The sequence below is a fragment of the Halichoeres trimaculatus genome, unplaced genomic scaffold (genome assembly GCF_033239565.1).
Source record: "Halichoeres trimaculatus isolate MK-OKI-2021-1 unplaced genomic scaffold, fHalTri1.1 fHalTri1_scaffold_9, whole genome shotgun sequence".
In the NCBI taxonomy this organism is placed as follows: Eukaryota; Metazoa; Chordata; class Actinopteri; order Labriformes; family Labridae; genus Halichoeres; species Halichoeres trimaculatus.
Genome location: NW_027437188.1, coordinates 31416335 through 31422334, shown reverse-complemented (window position 1 = coordinate 31422334; position 6000 = coordinate 31416335).

Sequence of the window (6000 nt, the reverse complement as noted above, 5' to 3'; positions counted from 1 at the left end):
TGTATTAACTATAAAAATGACCTTATTAAACACGTATTAAGCAGTTATACAGTCTTATAAACAAATAATAATGTTATTAAGCATCTTATAAGTACTTACAAAAGTCTTATTAATGCTTATTACAGGACCTTAATATAAAGCGTTACCGATAAAGGTTAGAAAACAACACATAAACTGGTCTGACACAAATGTTTCATTTCATTTTTCATTCAGCAGACGCTTTTGTCCACAGCAACAAACAACACAAGCAAGACTTTTGACAGAAGAGAAAATCTTAGCAAGTGCAACAAAGTGCAACAAAGTGCAACAAAGTGCTACAAGTTGTTTGGCTGTAGATGCTGCCATTAAAGGGATAGTTCAGTTTTTTTGAAGTGGGGTTGTATGAGCTCTATGTGACCATTAAGGACATTAGATACAGTAGAAAGTTGTCTCCTCTCCCTCAGTAAGACACAAACTGTAATCGATGGTGACGAGGAAATAGGCGCTAACAGGGAAATACCGTACCAAATTCAAAGGCTATTTTCTCTGCCTACAAGAACTCAAATCAAAAAGTAATAGCACAGTTTAAGAGTATGATACATAAAATATTTTTTAAGTGCAATAAGTCTTCGGAAATATAAACATTTATCCGGACCTAACTAACTGGTCATTTATCCTTCCGCCCAACGCTGGTGCGCTCCGTCCCCCCTCCTCCTCTCAGCTGTAGGGAATGGAAACAAGCTATGCTTCGGGCGCCGGTTGTAGCCTCATGTAAGTTTGATCAAGTATCGTAACTCTTTTGTTTGTACTCTAAGGATTGTGAGACAGCGTAGGAAATTAAAAATGAGTGACTATGACAGCGACGATGAAGTTCCATTCACTTTGGAACCAAAAGGATACCTGTATGAACCGGAGCACACAGATGGCGACTGAAAGGAATACAGAGGAAACATCCACGGACACTAAAAATATCATTTATTCATTATATGGCTCTGTTTTTTGTATTTCCTGAAAAAACTGAGAACTACCTTTTAAGAAGGCCTGTGTAGCTGTGAATTTTGTCACATGAAGGGTTACACTTGTGAAAGCAGCGATTGATCACTGAAAAAGGAACTTAAGCTTCATCAGAGTAAAAAAGCTTCACATAAACACCTCACATCTTCTCAGCAACATGTCTACTCCATGACTCCTGTCAAGCTTCTTATTTTGTTTTAACAGGAATGGACTGAAAATATTGCTGGATGTAACAAAACTGATCTGTTTGAGACAAGTTTTTGCAGGAGACTTGGAGAAAAAGGGAGAAAGATGTCTGCTGTCACAGATGTGAGAGCGAAGAAGAGAATGAAATTTCTGGTTCACGGGAAGGGGCGAGCAATGGGACAATATTGTGACATGCAGCAACAGCAGTTTTATATTTAAACTTTATTGTTATCACGCACAGGCCCACACATTGACACGGTGACAGAGGTTTCCAACAGGAACAGGTGGTGGGAACAGTTTCTTCTTCTATTCTCAGCACATCAGACCAGCAGGACGACTCTGGGTATGTAAAGCCTTTTATTCTGACTAATAGCTTGATGCATGTGCGCATTTGTCGTGAACAGATCTCTCAACTTAGCAGCCATGAAAACAGCTGGATGAGACTCTGTGATCAGACATATTTTAATCTGGTTATTTAATTCTGCACCTGTAACCCAAACTAGTGTTATTTGTTTATCTTTATTCGTCATTAGGACTGTGATATATCGTCACCCTGTTAAAAATCTTAAGCTCAAAAGGATCATGCTCTTTATAGGATAATGTCCTATGTCAAGAGGGTGACGGAGGCCATTTTATTTCTAGCCTAAGTCTAAATTTTGGGTTATTTAGGATAAAATGTGTGACTTGGGCAGTTTAACAAGCTTTCAAGATGGTGGCTTCTACAAGAAGAAATAGAAACTTAAATGCCGAAGAAGCTGTTAACATAATTCTTGAATCAGTTTCTACTGATGAGTGATTAGGTTCACTATCATAAAGGCTAGGGTATAATGTTGTCTTGTAATTTAGTCTATATTTCACAAGTTATAGTTTAACCACTAACTTAGCTACTTCTAGCTAGCTACCTGTTCCTTGCTAGCCCACTTATTTCTGTAACCAAACAGAAATGAGCACAAGGTAATAATACCCCTCAAAGTTTAAAAATTAAAGAAGTGCTTTCGCTTTTTGGTAGGAGATGTATGTGTATGTCTACTTAGCATAGGATTGACCTGACATTTATTCAGTTTAGGTTGGAGTTATTTACGCTTGAGTTTGCTTTATTGAATTAAAGAAGGGATGTCCCGATCAGATTTTTTTGCCCCCAATTCTGAGTAATTTGATTTTGAGTATCTGCCAATACCAAGTCCTTATCTGATACTTCTACTCAGATATATTGCGGTCCCATCTGAAAGGTCTTGCCATTTTCTGCTCCACTTAACCACATTCAACCAATGGTGTCACTATTGTGATGTCATGCTCTGCTTTGTTTCTGTGTTGAGATGGTCTGACTCTGTACCACCAGATTATGTCAGTAAATACTAATCCATTATATTTCCTATTTGTTTAGATATACATATTCAGTGCTGTAGCTTCACAGCAAGAAGGTCCCAGCTTGGCCTGTAGGCCTTTCTGTGTGGAGTTTGCATGTTCTCCCCGTGCATGCGTGGGTTCTCTTCGGGTTCTCTGGCTTCCTCCCACAGTCCAAAGCCATGCTTATGAGGTGGGTAGGTGTGAGTGTGCACATGAATGGTTGTCTGTCTGTCTATGTCAGCCCTGTGATTTGGCTGATTGGCCAAATGACAGCTGGGAAAGGCTCCAGCCATTTGGGACCCTGAACAGGATAAGCAGTTATAAAATAAATAAATAAATAAATATATATATATATATATATATATATATATATATATATATATATATATATATATATATATATATATATATATATATATATATATATATATATTCCCTTTTTTTTCTGATCACATGATCTGATCTGGACATCCTTAAATTACAGAACAGTTAATGGTCAGGTTTCAAAAAAATTGCTTAAACTGGATGTTGGAAATAAGTTAAGTTTAATTAGTAAATAAATTAATTTTAAAAAACCCCAGCAAAGAAGACTTGGAGAAGTGAGGAAAGGGACTGCCTCCTGACCAATTGAACTGCCCTGACATTTAATTTAACTCAGTTCAGTTTTGAGTTTGCACTATGGAAAGAAAGGGCAGTTTAAGCCAGGTTTAAATTCGCCTAGGTCACTTTATTCTCTAATTACATGATTGACAAACAATAATGTTACAATCATGGGCCTTTTTGATTGAAATGATTAATGTCATATGCTCTGTATTTGGTAAAGTTTTTAGTGTTTTCCCAAAAACTTGAAAAAATGACTTAGGCCATTGTTCTAATAGAGTGATGATATGATGCTTAAACTCATTCAGACCCAAAGCAGAGACAGAGGGAGTGCTGACCTGTCCTGAGGTATATCAAACAATGAAACTCAGGCGGTCTGATCGCTTCTTTAATAATGATGATGTTGTACAGAGAAATGCATTACTGCCTCATCCTTTTCACATTCCTGTAACTGATCCAGTCATTAAGCCTTTTTTCTCAGACAGAGGATTAAACACTTCTGACACGTTTGCAGAACAAAGCAATATCTGCTCTGTTGATGTGCGCCTGCTGACTGACCCCAAGTTTGAGTATTGAAACCTGCTGCTGGAGGGAAACAAATCCTCCTGAGGGGACTAATTGGCTGTGACTTGTCATGGCAACCGGCCTCGGGACTTCAGGAGAATTAGTCCCGACTGGCTGTGTTGTGGGGATCAGTTAGTTTGTTTGCATTTTAGCACGGATCAGCATTTCAAAGATGAAGTTGCAAACAGCGCTGTAATGTAATCAATGGCTGGCTCTGCGTTTGCATTCGTAGCAGATTAAAAGATTTATTTTAGTTAGCAGTAATTCTGATCCTTCAAGAGTCTGGGGGGTCGAAACCTACAAGTCCACAGCTACACACCCCATCAGACATGACGCAGAGTAAAACGCACAACTTTGGACTCAATTAAATATTCTCTGATGACCTCTGGTGCCCGAAGATAATTGAGTGGTTGAGTCAGACGCGGCTGCAGCTACCTGTGAGTCCCTCCAGCGTTTAATCAGATCCCTTCTTTTCCTCCACATCTCTGCCTGCCTGTTTCATTTCCAACCGAGGGAACTGGAGCAGATCTTTGGGAGAAAAAAAAACTGCTGCTCTTTTAACCACTAATCACATTTGAATTTTAATTGACACTTTTCACATTTTGGGCGGTTTTAGCCTGCAGTGTGAAACTGTGTCAGCCAGAGGTGAGTGTGAATTTAGCAAACATCAAGAGTGAGAAATCGAGGGACATGCAGACAGCACTGTGTGGTGCATTATAATTAAAGAGGAGTAGGTTGAAGACAGATCGACCACTGATGCGTCTAGTTAATCTGTCTGTTTAACAAAAAACTTGAAGTATATCCTTTATTCAAGCTCTATTTTGTCCTTGATTGATTTATAAACCGTACAAAGATTTTTTGTTTGAGTAGACAAATTATTATTAGAGGTTAAAGAGGAGAGTCCAGGCTCTAGGTGCCCTGAAAGACATTTCTCAAGGCTGGTTCTGTACAAAGCTAGCTTCCATTCTGATCGGCCACAACCTCATCACAACGTGAAACCATCCAAACTGTAACGACAGTGCTGGGATTTAACAATTACACACACCATGCATGTTAAATGAAGTAAAAAATAAAATATCTACTGTACCATTAGTGATTTCACCTCCTCCTTTAACTTTCAGATGGTATTAGCCAAAGATGTTCACAAGCCTTTTTTTTTTTTTTTTGCAAGTCCAAGTGAAGTCCCAAGTCTTTGGTCATGAGTCCAAGTCAAGTCTCAAGTTTTTGTGGGGTGAGACTTGGTCAAGTCTCAAGTCTTAGGTCACAAAACTAAGGATGTATTCACACCTATGGCGCGTTTGCTTTGATTCGATTCAGGAGAAAAAAAATGATACAATTGTAGCGTTTGTCACTTGGTTTGTTTGTGTCCACAAGGCAAAAGTCAGTTGCGGTCCAGAGTAGTTCACAAATGTCACGTGTGATCAATTTTTTTCTTTCTTGGTCAGAAACCATAACCAGAAGGTGGGGAGTTTCCTTATCGTCATTGTATCTGTGCGTTATATGACCAACATATGTAGTGTTTACAGTCCCGACTGCTTTAAGGCATTTCAATAAGGAACTTTATTTCTTCACTGCTCCAGGTGAGCCCAAAACTCATTTTCATCAATTCTTTGGTCTTCTCTTCTTCTGCTGTGGTTGAATCTTCTACTCCTTCTTCTTCTACTGTTTTGGTTGTGTAGTTGTCAACCGGGCTCATTACTGCCCCCATCACTACAGTATGAGCCACAGTTATAAGTCACTTGTGCCAGTTGCTGGGGCGTTTGTGTTCTCACTACACAGGAACTGCTACAGGGCTCGAATGGAAGCGAGCTGCGACCACCTATTTTTGGCGATCTCAACCCGCTTGTTTTGTCCTGCATCTGAGCGCAATTGCTGTGTTCACATATGCCCAAATGAACCAGGGTTTTGGTGGGGGCTGCGCACTGTTTCGGGAACAACTGCCCCAAACAATCCAGGTGTGAATACACCCTAAGATAAGTCTCAAGTCTAAAAAAAAAACAACAGTCTAATGAGCTTTTGTCGTCTGCTGCCATCCGGTCTACGAATGGCCCTTTTCCACTAGCATGCCTTGGCCCTACTCTACTCTGCCCTACTTGATTTGCAGCGTGTTACCACTCTCCTGGTACCTCCTTAAACAAGCTAGTTTTAGTACCTACTCTACTCTGGTTCCAAGCAAGTTGAGTCGATACTAAAAGATGACGTCACAGACTGCCGGCTACTGATTGGTCAGACAATGTTGTCATCAATGAGTCATGAGCGTGACGCCCAAAACAAGACGGGACATAAGAGGACGAGAGTGTCACACCATTT